Here is a 17,274-nt window from a genome sequence, read left to right as displayed (position 1 = left end):
AACCAAGGAAAAAGTTCTTAACAAAAGCAAAAGCTTAGTTAAGATTTTTGAAGTTGTATTCCTTTGTGTACCTTCTTGCAAGGTAAATATCTTTGATGTTTACAAAAAGCTTATCTAAGCCCTTCGATATGAAAAAGTTTTTTATGAATGTATGCATGTATGTATGCATGGTTATGCAACAAGAATGGTGAAAACATGGTGAGATTAAGTCTAGAATGTTGGAGTTAAGGGTAAACACGCCATTGGTGAGGACTATGGTCTTCAAATGTACCTGTATCACGGGTTCTACAAAGTTCCCAAAGTCCAACCCCCTCTGAATTTTATTGGATACCGAGACAACACCCGGTCCAACAACGTTCGTAGGAAAGTCTCGTTTGAGTGTAGCATCGCATGTCGACTAATACCGAGACAACACTCGGTTAGCCACCGCACTACGTCCTAAAAGGCCAAGATGGGTTAAGGGTTACTAAAGGTCCTTAGCGTTCAACGGAAACTTAAGAGTAATAAAGTCTAAACGTGACAACACACGCCGACATATATCACGTCAAGATCCTCCGCTAAGTGTGGTCATATCACATGCGTCAAGACACGAGAATACTCTCGGTATGCCACTATGATTCTACCACTCCTATCTTATATTTCCCTCAAGTCCGGGTTAGGACTTATCTCACCACTCACGTTATGAAAGGAGAAGGAAGAAGGAAGAACAAATATACACGTAATTTCCATCTTTTATTTTTTGATTTTTAAGCAAGTTTAAAGCACAAAATTTTAAACAAAACCAAGTTAGGCTTAACCCTCTTAGGGGGTCCCCAGTGAAGTCGCCATTTCTGTCGCGTCATTTTTTGGAGATCAAGGCTATTTGATTAGCTTTTGACTCGCTTTTGATTTCACGACTGAACATTTTAATTTTTTTAAAGAAAGGGGAAAGAAAGTTCAAAAATACCCCATATTGAAAAGATTTAGGGTTCGGGGGTTGGTTATATTTAGGGAAGGTATTAGCACCCTAAATATTCGTAGTACTCTACGAGAACCTCTTGATTTTATTTAACTTTTTGTGCTATAAACTTGCTTGCTTTTTTTAAAAATGGAATTTTGAAATGATTAAAAAAGGAAGACCTAATTATCTACATTTTATTGATTTGGAAGGACGAGTGTCCTCTGCCTACGTACCCGTGAGGGATCAAAACCTCGTAGTTCGGGGTTAAAAAAATGACGTTTGATTTGTTTTGTGTTTTTTATTAGTTTTGAAAAAAGTTTTAAAATAAAAGCCAAGTGGCAAATAAGAATTGGTTTGTATTTTTTATATTGAAAGAAAAATGGACTCAAAGTATGATTAAAATTGATTTGATATTTGATTAAGAAATAAAATAAAAGGAACGATCACTTGATTGAAAATCAAGATTTATTATGAAAATATTTTTTGTGATTTTTGCTATTTGAATGTTTTTGTTGTTTTTGAATATTGAATAGAACATAAAAAAAAAAACTAACGTAGCAATAAAAATAAAAGCGTGAGAATTTTGTAGTGACGTTGGATCACCACAAAATCTCCTAACCTAATCTATTTTTTTGTATTTTTTGATATATATAAAGCTTTAAAGAAATAAAAGACACACACACACACACACACACACACACACACACACACACACACACACACTTTTTCTCATTTATAGTTGTACAATTGACCTAATTACATTCTAAATTTATGCAATAAAATAAATGACAAAATTTAAATAAATAATAAAATGTGATGCAAAATAAATATAAAAATGCATGAGAGACATAAAATAAAATAAAATAAAAATAGAAAATAAAGGAAAAGAGGGTGCAGGTAGTAAAAGAATTTAATCTGGACTGTTGATTTGATCAACAGTCCTGATCTGATATAAAGGGCAAGGCTGCAGGCTGTTAGATCGATATCTGAAGGCTAGCAGGGGCGAGGGTGCATGGTAAGACATGCACCATATGCATTGAATCACAAGGTTACATAAGTAACCCCACCGTCTCCATCTATTTCATTTTCTTTCTTGAAAATTGATGTTGACACGTTAGAGAAGGCTGGGACACACATGTAAAATACGCTTTTGCTCCCTCGGCAGTTAACTGCCGAGGAATTTGAAATCCGGCTGCAGTTAACTGCCGAGGAATTCCTCGGTAGTTAACTACCGAGGAAAGCTGTTTCATCAGATGAAACAGTCACCTGCTCCCCCTACACACTATTTTCTCATCACCTTCCATACAACTCCAATCCAACCCAAAATCCTAAAATTTTTTCCATCAAATCTTGCTCCAAAATGATTCAAGCATCAAGCATAGGATGATTCAACACACTTTTGACGTAAAAAAACAGGTATTGTGCATTTTATTCGGTTTATTTTTTGGATTTGTAACACTGTCATGGTGGTTTTACAACGTCAGTTACGTAACACTGTCATGGGGAATCTCGGTAGTTTACTGCCGAGGAAAACCTCGGTACCTTACTGCCGAGGAAAACCTCGGTAGTTAACTACCGAGGAACACTTAGGAAAAAATTTTTGAACGAAAAAATGGCAGCTACTGCCATTTTTTCCAAAAAAAAATTTCTTTGTTTTTTTCTTTGTTTTTTTTGTTTTAGTTCATTATGGCATTGATGTTTATGCATTAGTAAGTTGTTAATTTATATTTTTGTGTTGTTTAATTATAGTAATGACCGAGAACGCGGAAGATGTTTCGGGAGAGACAAAACGTAATTTTGTCCAAATTTCCGGAGATGTCAAACCGCCTAAGGTTGAAGTCAAACCAAACATTGATGGAGCTTCCATCCATGTTGAAGCTTCTAAATATGTTAGCCCCGGTGTCGTCCCACTTCAAGCCCACGAAGTGGACACGGCTAGGTTTTTTTCTGACGACATTAAGTTTCAAGATAGAGAAGAATTGCTTGGGTGGGTACGTTGTCAAGCAAATAAGGCGGGATTTACAATTGTTACACAAAGATCAAGCTTGATCCATCCAATATTGCGCCTAGTGTGTGAAAGGAGTGGAGCTCACAAAGTGCCTAAAAAAAACCAAAGCATGCGACAACGGGCTCAAGAAAATGCGGGTGCTTGTTCATGATTAGTGGATATCAAAGTACGCAAACAAAGGAATGGGGATTGAACATTCTTAATGGAGTTCACAACCATGCGATGGAGCCGGCTTTAGAAGGACACATTCTTGCCGGTAGATTAAAGGAGGATGACAAGAAGATTGTACATGACTTGACCAAGAGCAAGATGCTTCCAAGAAATATTTTGATACACTTGAAGAACAAAAGACCACATTGCATGACAAATGTGAAGCAAGTGTACAATGAACGTCAAAAAATATGGAAGGCAAATAGAGGTGACAAGAAGCCGTTGCAATATCTAATCTCGAAGTTGGAGGAGCACAACTATACTTATTACTCAATAACACATGGTGAAAGTAATACAATCGAAGATATCTTTTGGGCTCATCCAACATCCGTTAAGTTGTTTAACAATTTTCCAACGATTTTGGTTATGGACTCCACCTACAAAACCAACTTGTATAAGATGCCAATGTTTGAGGTAGTTGGGGTAACTTCGACCGATTTGACATATTCGGTTGGGTTTGGATTCTTGATGCATGAGAAAGAGGAAAACTTTGTTTGGGTTTTAAAAATGTTGCGTAAACTTCTTACTTCAAAGATGAATATGCCTAAGGTGATTGTTACCGACAGAGATGGGTCTTTGATGAAAGCGGTTGGAATTGTTTTCCCGGAAAGTTATGGTATGAATTGTTACTTTCATGTGCAAGCAAATGTTAAACAAATGTGCGTCTTAGATTGTAAATATCCTATGGGAAAAAAGGATGGGAAAGAGGTGAGTAATCGCGATGTTGTCAAGAAGATCATGAGGGCATGGAAAGATATGGTTGAATCGTCCACTCAAGAGTTATATGCAAATGCATTAGTGGAGTTCCAAGATGCTTGTAGTGATTTCCCACCTTTCCTAGCCTATGCCATGACCACCTTGAATGAAGTGAAGGAGAAAATAGTGAGGGTATGGACAGACCGTGTGTTGCATCTTGGTTGTAGATCCACCAATAGGGTAGAATCGGCTCATGCTTTGGTGAAGAAATATTTAGACAATAGTGTGGGTGATTTGGGTACTTGTTGGGAGAAAATACATAACATGTTGTTGCTTCAACACACTGCGATACAAACAGCCTTTGGTCAGAGCGTTACCGTGTTGGAACATAGATTCAAAGATGTCACTTTGTACTCCGGCTTAGGTGGTCATGTGTCTAGATATGCTTTGGACAACATTGCTATGGAAGAGTCACGTTGTAGGGAAACGTTGTGCATGAACAAGGAAATTTGTGGTTGTGTTCAAAGGACATCTTACGGCTTACCATGTGCATGCGAAATTGCAACTAAACTCCTTGAAGAAAAGCCAATTTTATTGGATGAGATACACCACCATTGGCAAAGGTTACGCATGGGAGAAGAAAGTAATGAACTTGGTTTTTCGGTGGATGATGAGTTGAAGGGTATTGTAGAACGTCTCAAGAAACTCCCTTTCCAAATGAAGCTTGAAGTCAAGGAGGCTTTGCGGCAATTGGCATTTCCTGAAACCACCATGATGTCTCCACCACCACAAAAAGCAACAACCAAGGGAGCCAAGAAAAAAGTGGACATTGCGAGGTCTAAAGGAAGAATTACATCCACTAGCCGGATCCCTTCTTCTTGGGAGGTTGTTGATTCCCAAAATCCGGATAGTCAACCGTCACCATCACCAACAACATCATCATATAAAAGGAAAAAAGGTGCTCGTCTTGGTAAAGCACAAATTTCCCCACTTCCACCACCTTCTCGGTATCCAAAGCCTAAGGCTATCCCGGTTATGAGGCCTATTGATTATATGCCACGCTTCATGCTTCCATTTATTGAAAAAGTGGTGGATGTTATTGGCGATGGACATTGTGGATTCCGGGCTATAGCCGAGTTCATGGGCTTAACCGAACAAAATCATCTCATGATTCGTACACATCTTATTCAAGAATTAAAAGATCATAGAGATGATTATGTTGAAGTATTTGCGGGTGAGGATCGTTATAACTACATTTTAAATGGCTTACATCCTCCCGCAAATACAAAAAGTTGTGCACATCTTGTTGATAAGTGGTTGACTTTTCCGGACATGGGGCACATTGTTGCCAATTATTACAAAAGGTGTGTGGTTGTGTTGACAAATCTTGAACTTGGTAACTCGGAATCTTTTTTTCCACTAAGAGGGCCACCACCGCCGGGTAAGCAAAAAACTCCCATCATGTGCCTTGGGGTAATTCCTAATCACTTTGTGCTTATTTACTTGAGGAATGGTTGTCCACTACCTCCATCATCTACGGAGTGGCACAATCACAAGAAACAAGATGCGGTGACTTGGGAAGATGAGTATTTGGATCAACATGAGTTATTCCGAAAGCTCATGGCTATTGAAAGTGGAAACAAACCGCCAAAACCACAAAAGGAATCAAACAAAGCGGCGCCTATTTTGTTGGACACTCCCGAAAAACCAAAGCAACAATTTGAAGTTATTGCGGAAGATGAGGAAGATTTTATGTCACTTGATCTTCTCCAATCACTTGGCAATTAACAAGGGATTTTTTTGTCAGTGTTAGTCCTTTTTTTTGGTAGAAATTACACCGACGTATATTTTGGGGTCAAAATTGTAATGCCAATTTTTTGTGGCCAATATATAAGTAACATTATGTAAATGATATTGATATATATGATAATATGACTTTTATTGACTTGAAACTAATGCAATACTTATTTATAGCTTATTAATGTTTACGCATTTGATTTATTCGTTATTACATTCCATTTAATTTTGTTCTAATCTATGATTATTTTGTTAAAGCTTTTGTCAAGTGAAACATGTCAGAGGTTGCAAGAATTGAAGGTCGTGTTAGGTATTGCGCGTTTAAAAAGACGGTTAAGGTTATGATAACACCGACAGACTCTATTGATGATTTGAAGACACAACTTAACACTTATTTTGAGCATCTTGGTGAAAATCAATATACACGTCACTTGTCTGCTCTAATGCCAATGATAGACCTAGGAGAAGATAGAGATGAATTCGCATGGAAAACGGCAAGCTATATGCCTTGGCTTATTAAAGACGATAGCGACGTCGGATTTATGTTTAGGAATATGGTGGAAAATAATGTATTATATATATATGTTCGTTCCATATGCAATTGTAATGAATGTAAGTAGGGATTTAATTTAATGATGTGTAATGATGTGTAATGACTTGTAATGTGTTGTTTGATTATGGACACTATGTTCCGTTTTGATGAATTTCAAACTTTTGTGTGGTTTGAACCAAATGTCGGTTTGATTTAATTATGGACATATGTAAAAGATATTGTATTTTTCTTGTTTATGACCGAGTTTCATTCTTGTATAATTTGAATTACCTATGGAAATGCACTGGTGAAATTACAGGTCAAAACTGGCCTAAAAACGGCTTGGTAAGGGTTAGCATTAATGCAGGACCTGCTGTCTGCATAAATGCTTTCCTCGGCAGTTAACTACCGAGGAATTCCTCGGCAGTTAACTGCAGCCGAATTTCAAATTCCTCGGCAGTTAACTGCCGAGGGGGCAAAAGCGTATTTTACATGTGTGTCCCAGCCTTCTCTAATGTGTGAACAGCAATTTTCTTCTTTCTTTTCTTTCTTCCTTCTCGTCTCTTCTTTCTTTTTGATTCTTTTCTTTTTCTTTTCAATTTTTTTCACGGCTCCCTCCTACTTCTCTTCCTTCTTTCTTTGTTTCTTTTTGTTTTTTTTAATAACCTAAAACCTAAAAAAAACTAGATCTAACAATGTAAAGCTATACCTTTGGGTCCGTTTGGATTGGTTTGAATCTGCTGGCAATGGTACGATGTTGTTGGTGATTCTATGGGTTGTGATATGAGTTTTAGGATCGAAGATGTTGGGTTAGAGTGGTAACAGATGTGTTGGTTTTGATTTAACTGACTGTGTTGTGATTGCTTTGTGCGATGGCCTGGCTGTGGTTATGTGTGTTGGAAAGAGTTTTGGTTACTGGTATGATTGGTACTGGTGAATGGGAAATTGGTGATTTGATTCCTGTTGTGAGGTTTGAAGCTGTGCTTGTGTGTTACTGTGTGTGAAAAGAATTGTCCTCTTCTCTAATTCAGTCTCATTCTTTTAAAGGCCAAGACCAATTCAGAAAAGGGAAAAAATATGTTAAATGGGATTGAATGGATTTTATGGGAATTGAAGGTGATTGAAAACGCGTGTAATGGATTTGGAAACAAAGTTCTGACCTTGGCAGTTAATTGTGGCATGGAGAAAGTTAAGAAAGAAAATTGGACACTATTATTTTTGGACACTTAAAAAGAAATAAAAAAAAGCTAGAAATAGAAGAATAGAAAATGACTAAATAAAAATTAAAATTTAAAACTAAAATTAAAATTTAAATTAAAATTAAAAGAGAATTAATAAAAGATGGAAATTTTAAGGGTGAAAATATAATAATAAAAAGAGAAGAGGGTCCGCTTGGAACCAAAAATGAGGTATTTTAAAATACCTTCCTGCCGAAATTTTCTTGAAAAGTTAGAGGCTAATCAGGGTCAAACGGCTTATGAATGTATGACCCTAGGTCAAAAATTGGGGTATGACAAAGTTCTACTACAGCACTAGCACATTTGTTGTATTGCTTGCTGTATGTAAGTGCAATTGCTGCAAATTATGCAGTCTGTGCAAGCTGTGTTCCGGCCAGATCAGATTAATACTGATTTGTGAAGGCTGGTTCACGGTGCATCGACAATTGAAAGGCGTAGAAACAGTCATAAAAAAATTGTTATGATAAGTCATTAGGATCTCTTACTCCATTGAATTAATTTTAAATTAGCTCTAATATGCACTCTTGGTGAAAGTATGATATTTGATAAGTCTCCTTCCCACATGCTGTTTTGTTATTCTAGTTGTTTACTTACCCTCACATATCTTAATTTGTAATGCTTATTTTAGTTTAATCATAGCTCCATTTTACTGCAATGCTAACAAATGTTTTTTTTTTCAATACATAGCTCCATTGGATCCAAATTCATTGACTGATATGGACATGTAAACGAGCTAAGGGTTAAATATCGAACATATGTTGTTGGATTTCATGTTAATGATGTGCGTGTAATTTATCTTTGATCTTTCATTATATTTTTGTTCTTTTTCATTGATCCTAACCTTTCACTGTCATATAGGGTGCTGTGATGTTACCTCCCATGTTTGTTGCTGATTTTGGTAATGAAATCAATCACTATGCAACAATGATTGATTCATGTAACAATTAATTTGATGTTGTAGTTGAAAAGGTAAATGGTAGTATATATTTAACCAAAGAATGGTTCGCTCTCCGTTATTTCTATGACATCCGTTTTGGTGCTTGGATCACTATGGTATATGCTGGGTTGGGTCAGTTTGGAATAACCATAAAATTTTCTATTTCTATGTCATTGCTACAAAATTTTCTCTTGATGGGTTCATGTTGATTTTGATAAGATTGCAAATTTGTGTAAAAACATATGTATGCAAACCTTTTTTTATGAGCTATTTTTTGTTCCCGCTGTGTGTTTTTTGCAGATTTGCTTAAGATTTGTGCAGCTACAAGTTTGTTACTTACATGGTTGTCTAATTGTGGTATGCTGATTTGTTCATTTAAGGGTTGAGAATGAAATTAGTTTGCACTCCCTTAGAAAATAGTTCTCTAAACTGAAGTTCCCATAATCTCTTATGATCATTGTACACACCAAATCTCTTACCCCTAAGTCAAATTTGCTTTTGTCTACTACATTTCATTGTTTGTCTACATTTACTTATATATATATATATATATATATATATATATATATATATATATATATATATTATTGGACAAAATTACTTCTTATGCCTATTCTTCCCTGATTCATAGAAGTTGCTCTACAATGGTTTTTGTGAATTTGCATTGGATAAGAGGACCACGGCCATGGTGGTCATGGCACAAGTGCGGAAACAATTGGAATTGCACTATTATTTTTTGATATGTCATACAATCATAATTGGTGGTGAGTGGAAGTGTATGATTGAGTGCAGAATATTTGAAGGTGTACGTTTCAAGCTAGGTGATCCGATGGTCGGCAAAAGTTAAATTGTTTACCTTCATGTCTATCGAGAGTTCAGTTTTTAAGCTGGGGTCTTCATATGAATTTCCATTTTGAATGTTGTTTCTATTGTAATCTGCCAATTATCAGAATTTTTTTGAAGAAACCAATTATCAGAATTATGTTAGATAAGTTTACGTCTAATGTGTTCAGCTCCACTGTGTAATCTGTTTCCGTGTTTCAATTTCAATAAAATCCAATTAAAATAACCTATTCTGCTTCAAGCTGTATGTGTAATTTTCTTTAAATGCTTGCTTAATTATCATCTCCAATCTGCACAAGTGAGTAGCAGAGTAATACTATAAACAAGGTCTCATTTTTGTCTACTTACATTGTCGATGTGAAGTGTCTTAGTCCATGGCGGTAGTGATGTGTGAAACTATCGGTATCATACGAGGAAGGTGAAGATACATATATAACATTAAATTGCTCAAATGACATTGTCTACAGAAGAACTACCTTATATGCATTTGAAGATACAACACGTTTATTTGAGCATGCCAAACGTCAATAGCAGGTGTTAAATTGCTCACTTCTTTTAAAATTTAATTACTAAAATGTATGAAATTTCAATTATAATAGTGAGGATTATGATAAATTTACTATGTTCCATACCACTATTTAAACATCCACAAGTCCTAGCGCAAACTGACAGAAATGTCGAAATTGTTAGGACCAGACACCTTGAATGGAGTTCAAACCTCGACACCTCCGCTTATGTGTGAATTTATAATGGATTTGTCGTTTCATTTCTCTATCCAAGAGTTAAATCAAGAAATGGTCCGAAAATTCTTAACTGATAAAAATTATAATTGCATTTATACGACTTTAAATATAATATATAAATAAATGTTCTAAAATGTGTAATTTGATATATATAATATTGCATTTAAGTACGGGTTTAGGCCCTCACTATTATAAAAAAAAATTGCATTTAAGTAAAAAAGAATATATATGACCCGTGCGGCAGCACGGGTAGATGATCTAGTAAAATTAAATATGAATATAATATTAATATCTTAGGTAAAGTTGTGGGACCCAATATTTTTCAGAGTTCACTATTAGAGTTAAAAAATGAGTGAATTGCTTCAAGATGACGTGTCACATTGGGGCCCACAAAATAACCAAGAGGAGAGATCACCATTGAAGGGGCTCTAAATGAGGCCTAAAAAATTTGGGGGTCTAAAGCTCTTGCTTTAGTGGCAGCCCCCTTAGATCAGCCCTATCCAAGAGATCATTGATAGGCTATAATAACATCTTAAAATTTTGGTTCGATCTAACTCAATCCCTAATCAAACGTCTATAGAGTTAATTCTAACTTAAAATTACGATTTACATAATTTTTGTCATCATGCATAATTTTTACACTTAAATATATTGTTTGGTACATATAAAACGTATCAAAACATAAATAATTGTACTTTAAATTCATTTGTTATTAAAATGAAGGGTCATGCTAACTTGTGTCATTAGAGCTCAAGTTAAGAAGCTTAAAATGAAAATTAAAAATAAATTTGATATTGAATATATAACTTTTAAGACATTGAATGGACAATTTTAAAAAAAAAAATATATTACATTTGGTTTCTTAACTTATGCCCCAAGGGCACAAATTAACATTTTCTTAAAATGAATTTAAGAAATCAATTCAATTCTAATCACTTTCCACCATTATAAACCAACGGCACACTAAATCACCAAAATGGATTTTGTCACCATTTTTAAGTAACGTCCATGTCATATAACAATCATCACACACACAACAATACCTTTTTCAAATGGATAATACTCGTCGCTTTTGAATATGAAGAAGCATCTCAAAATTTGATGATTTTTTTTGGTTACATAAAATTTTATGTAACCAAAATTTGATGATTTATAAAATAATTTATCAATAAATTTTCGATGATAAATGTCTATGTTTGTTTTCAAAAAAAAAAATCTATGTTTTTTTTTCAATCATATATTAGTTTTTATGATGGTGATCGAATCATTAACTTCCTAATCACTCGACTTTTTAACTCTACCACCACACAGTCATCAAATCATCATGATATTTCCTCAAACGTTTAATAAACAAGTATTTGTTTATCCTAATTACAAATACTAGGAATTCAACCCGTGCGTTGCACGGGTTTGTTAAAATACGGTTAAATATTATTATTTTTTATTATAGTATGAAATTGAAGAAAATTAACCTTTACAACAACATGTCATTAGATAAAAAGAACTATATAGATTTGATTACAATAATAAAAAATTATAACCTTTACAACGACATGTTATAGTTAAAAAAACTATATAGATTTGATTTCAATAATAAACAAATTATTTAATTGACTAAAAAATAGTAATATTGATACAATGCACTTATAATTTTTTCATTTAAGTACACTCAATTTTGGTGTAAAATGTTTTGTTTAGATATATATTTTTGTTTAGAATGATCATCAACCATTGGATAAAAAATAAATGGTTGAGATTATTCTCATATAAGATAGTCATTCTCATAGTACACATCCTCATATTTATGATTATAAATAAAGGGGGATTTGTTGCATGAAGGGAAAACATAGTAGCATCAGAGTATGAAATAAATGATACATTTTAAATTCAACCATTGGCAATGCAATGGAAAAACTCTTCACCGTAACGTTTGAAGCTTTGTGTGGCTTCACTAAATCAAACTCATCGATTAATTGGAATGCGTAAATGGATATTTCCAAAATTATCTATGGTGGTAATGACCTTTAGTTTTTTTTTCTTTCTTCTTTATGTCAAGTAATTTGTTGGTTGGATCTCACATATTTTAAATAAGGGTCATGTTAACCAGTGCCCCCGGGGCACTGGTTAAGAAAGTTAAAAGAAGAAATTCTAAGTCAAAAAAGACATTTTTTAAGCTTTTAATTTATTGATTACACAACTACCCATACAAATATTACTATATTTGCTTCCTTAACCAGTGCCCCGGGGGCACTGGCTAACATTTCCCTTTAAATAAGAAGAAGTGAAGATATTGAAGTTCGAATCCCTATCCGAGCATATTATTGTCCTTGCAACTACCATTAAGTTGTACCTGAATAGTATTGTCCTTACAACTACCAACTAAGGACACGATTAGCTATTAGCTCAACTTTATATAGACCTTTAATTTCATAGAGTACAATTGTTAACTTATGTGATTTTAAATTTTTTTTTAGTAGAATTAAAACTTACATATAAATTAATATGAGAGAAAAATATTATAGATTTCAATAAAAGATTACATAAAAGATAAAATAAAATAAGATTAAGAATATAAAAGAGACTAAAGATGCATTGCACGGGTTTTATAAAAATACGCTTAATATTATTTTTTCGTACAATGTGTTTATTGTTTGATTTTATTATAGAGCTATTAAAATTTCTGAATAATATTTATTTATGAAATGGAAGAATTTTTTAAGGTAACTTGTACTTAAACAACTATATAAATCCGACTTCAAAAATAAATAATGAATTAACAACACAACATTTACACAATCGATTAAAAAAATGCAATCTTTTTTAAATTTAATTACACTCAAGTTTGGTTGAAAATCAAAATACTAATATGTTTTTTTTATTTTTTTTTAGGGATGTTTTTTTTTATTTGGTAAGTAAAAAGTATATTAAATATTGAAATATAAAATATATCTACTTAAATTCTTTAAAAAATGATATTGTTAATGTATAACTTGTTATTTTTGTAGAAAAATTTCGATCTGATGTTTTTGCACTCATTCTTCGGTTATTTTTGTAGAAATTATTTTGAACCAATGTTTTTGTACTCATATAATTCTATGAGGGTGCATGCATGTAAAATACCAATTTGCCAACCCCATAGTATTTATTTATTTATTTTTACATTTTCCATATATTTTGTTGGTTACATCTCCGCATAGTATTTGAATGAGATGTTTGCTCTCATGCACTCTTATGGTTTTTAATAACTAATTTGTTGCTTATAATTAAAAAACACTAACATAGAGACATAAATAAAAAGGGAATCAAAGTATAACACTTGGTTGTAAACTATTAGGATTTAAGTTTTAATTTTCAAAACAAAGATGACTTAGCCTTTCATAATCAATGAAAGATATATATTGAAACAAAAATATAAATTTTTGCATAACATAAAACGAAATTGATAAAAATAATGGAGAAATAGTTGCATGAAATAGCATCAACGGATGAATGTAAATGAAATGTTTTTAAATGGACCATTGTCGAAGCAATGACAATTCAACATACTCCAATTATACTTCCACAACCCCAAGATCAACGACCTCCAATTATACTTTTACGTATGGAAAAGTAAAACCAATCCATGAGATCGATTAACTGAAATTTTCTTAAAATATACACGCAGACATGTTGGTAAGAGGTTTATGACATCTTCAATGCTCTATCCTATGTTTACATGAAAAATCTCAATTCTAATTAACGTTTTGGTGTGCCTGTAGTGATAACCTATTGGCTTAACTTTATATAGACATCTTGTTTGAAGTAATAAGAGTACAATGATAACTCTTGTACTTCTAATTTTTTTAAGTCTTGTGCTTTTACATTGTCAAAAAAATATGTAACTGATATATTTTAATATTATATTAATTGCATTAATACAATGCTTCCATGAGAAGAAGAAAAAATGAATTGTACTAAAACGTTGGTTTGCAATGAAAAGCATAAACAACTCCTAAACTTCCTTCTTTTGAATTAAAAGCTTACGGTGATTTATATTGGTTATGTAGCTAAAAAGACATCAATCAATCAATAGAATGATAATGAATGAGATTTTTTTTAAAGCACCACTAAAACATAAAATATAGTGTGTGTTAATTAGAGATGAAATCAATAGATTTGAGAGATGATAGAAAGCTTTTCTAGAGTGCCACATCATCATAAAGCTTGCATGAGAACAACTAAAGTTTCCTTTACAAAAATATATAGATAGCTATGGAAGGATCGTAAACACATTTATCACCCAAATAAAAAGAACAAAAACTTATTTTTATTGCTAGTCCTTTTTCTTACATAGTGCAAAATTACAGAGTCATGGTGATTTTGTAAAATTCATTATGATTTCAAACATGTGTGTAATCTAAGTGAGCATGCTTTCAAAAGTTGTATTCATCCACTATAAGTGACCATATATATTGCAACTTTACAAGTTAATTGCAGTGCCATCCCATTCCCATGTGAAACCATAGCACTAAAAAAGATTGATTCTGTTAACAATAGTAGATGCCAAGAACTTCACACTTTTAGTTATATATATAACCATGACTAGAAAGGTCCCCCCAGCATAAAAGGTCATGCTCCTGCTGCGTGTCTCCTTGAGGCTCACTTGATTAAATACAAATTTCATTTTTATTTATTGTTATGTACTTTCCAGCTTGCTGTATATGTTGTAGGGTATGTGACTCTAATACAATGATAATACTGCACCCTTATTTATTTTTCTGTGAATTTCTTCAAATAATGGCATTCTTGCACTGCAACTGCATCTACCTTCCACAACGATCCCACACCAATAACTTTACTCTAACTTTAGTGATCTGACATCATATGTGACATGGCCTTCACTTCAATGGATTTAGATTTGGACCCCACATTTTGGCCCAATAGAGATATGCTTATGGTGACACTCTTGTCCACTGTTTCTAGGCTCCGTCTACCGTGAGAGACCTTAATAGGTCTCCTACGGTGCGCAAGACATAATCCTTTTTTTTTTTTTTTGAAAGAAGACAGATAATCTTTTGTTAACCGTTAGATAACAAAGACCCAAGGATCTTATCATATACTGTCAGTACCAAATACTTTTTTAATTATTCTCCCTTTCCAAATTCTCTATGTTCTCTACCCAGATGGCCAGATCTGAAGATACCAGAGAGGCACAGACCGAAGAAGCTTGCAATGCTGATACAAGAGGACGCGGCGGAGAGGGGGCAGCCACCACAGCAAGAATATGCAGCAAAAAGAGTGGTTTGGATAGACCCCTCTCTCTCATAGTATATTAATGGCCACCAATTCTTAATTCAAGGATCCCCTCTCTCTCATAGTAATTCAAGGATCACCTTGAGTGTTGAACTAGAAGGATCCCACCTTTAATTTCTAAAGAAATTAAATTTTTTGTTGTGATTTTATGGGTTCTGTTTAGTTCCAGAAGGAAAACGGGTATTTGCATGGCTGAGAAATTTATGAGAAATAAGTAAGGAGTGGAGAGTGAATTGCGAGAGGAAGAACAAATGGAGAGTAATTTGAGAGGTTATGTCTTCATTGATTTTGGTTTTTTTAAGTAAGGATGTTAAGGAACATTGGAGAGGTTGCTGTAACTAACACATATTGTTGGTGGTGGTGGTGGTGCGGGGCAAGAGGGAGAGAGAAAGGATGATAGAACATGATGTAAAAAAAATCTAGTGTTAAGAGAGTATGGTAATACTATGGTCTTCAAAAAATATTAAGAACATCCAATGGTTGCAATCCATTTTACAAACAACAAAAAAAAAAAGTTAAGTCTCCTACGGTAGGAGACCTAAAGAGGTCTCCCACCGTAGCCTTTGCCCTGTTTCTAGTTGTGCCATATATATCCTAACTTTTTCACTTTAAAGCATATTAACTCTATTTACAAAAAAACAAACAAAAAGAGGCACTACAGTATAAAATCATCAACTCTCAAAAACAGCCCAAAATGCATGCATTTTCCCCTTTAGGGCATCCAAAGATACCCAACGAAATTATTTCTATCTCCATATTTATGTTTATCACGACAATTGAAATGATAGTGTCTCAAGGAATGATTAGTATTATAAATACTCTCTTTCTAACGCTCTCTAATACTCGCTCTCTTATTGAGTGAAATTTATATGGGTATAACACTTTAAAAATGGGTTCCACACAAAACGGGGAGACCTTTATGAGTTTCGCTCAATATGAAAGTAAGTGTTAAAAATAATTTTTAATAAAATTATGTGGGAAGTTTTAAATTAATACAAAAGTATACATTTATCAACCCTATCCTTTAAGAAAAGAAACTCAATTTATAATAACTACATTTCTTCGTTTGTTTTCACATATAATCACTATTACCTCTTCTCAATCTACTTTTCAATAATAAGGAAGAAAATAGTTTTAACATCTAACTAAGTTTAAAAAAATGGATCAACTCACTTTGTTAAGCCCCATTACCACCACTAATCCGCCTAAAATTTGGCAAAGCTAGGACATGTAAAATAAGAAAAATAGGTTGAAAATTTAACATCAACATGTGGCAGGTCGACAAATCGGCCTGCCAAAAATAAAAGCAAGAAACATATATTGATTGTTAGGCAAGTTGACATCAAGTTAAACAAACAATAAGCTGATGAACCAATCCGCCCACGGTCCGCATTTTTAGAAATTATGTATGACGGATGAAGATGGGTTGAAGGGTTGAAAATCTCAATCTATATTTCATCAAAAAAATATATATATATATAGGGGCAGTTGAACAGCTCAATTCAACATGTTCAACTCAATATGTCATCCCTAACCAATTAATCAAACTAGTAGTGTGTTCCCCCAAAACAAATCTTCATAACAACAATGAAGAGACACATTTGCAAACAAAATTGTCCCTTAAATCATATTACATCATACCATCACATCGACTTTGTGCTAGGAAAATGTTAACATTACATCCAATATAAAAAGTAAGTGTTAAAAATAGTGTTTAAAAGTGAGTGTTGTTAGCATTCCTCGAACAAATGTGTGTCCCTTCGTTAATAACTATAAAAGTGTTCAAACACTTTTAAAAGATCAAATATAGTAATAATGTTTTAAGACTCAAAATGTAAGGTATATGAAGTAAAAGAGATTCTTTCAACTTTAGATAACTAACACTAAAATGCAAATGAGAACCACCAGTTGGCTTTACCAAACACCACCAACATTGAAGAAACAAAATGAAAAGAGTAATATAAACGGTAAACCTCAAATACAAATTCATCATATCATATAACCAACAAAAATGTGTCGGTGTCTCGGCGCCCACCAT

General features: G+C 33.5%; 1 long non-coding RNA gene across 1 annotated transcript; it reads left to right on the top strand.

Annotated features, from left to right (window-relative positions):
• The first annotated feature begins 8,008 nt into the window (after positions 1–8,008).
• On the top strand, positions 8,009–9,427 carry LOC146951033 (uncharacterized). The gene is made up of 2 exons (XR_015027761.1): positions 8,009–8,202; positions 8,280–9,427. It is a non-coding gene; the product is annotated as an uncharacterized LOC146951033 (long non-coding RNA).
• The last annotated feature ends 7,847 nt before the right edge of the window (positions 9,428–17,274 follow it).

This window comes from Medicago sativa, chromosome 2 (genome assembly GCF_051527215.1).
Source record: "Medicago sativa cultivar Bolivia chromosome 2, Bolivia_mono, whole genome shotgun sequence".
Classification (NCBI taxonomy): Eukaryota; Viridiplantae; Streptophyta; class Magnoliopsida; order Fabales; family Fabaceae; genus Medicago; species Medicago sativa.
Note: the sequence above shows the minus strand (reverse complement) of the source record. Positions and strands in the feature narration are given on the sequence as shown.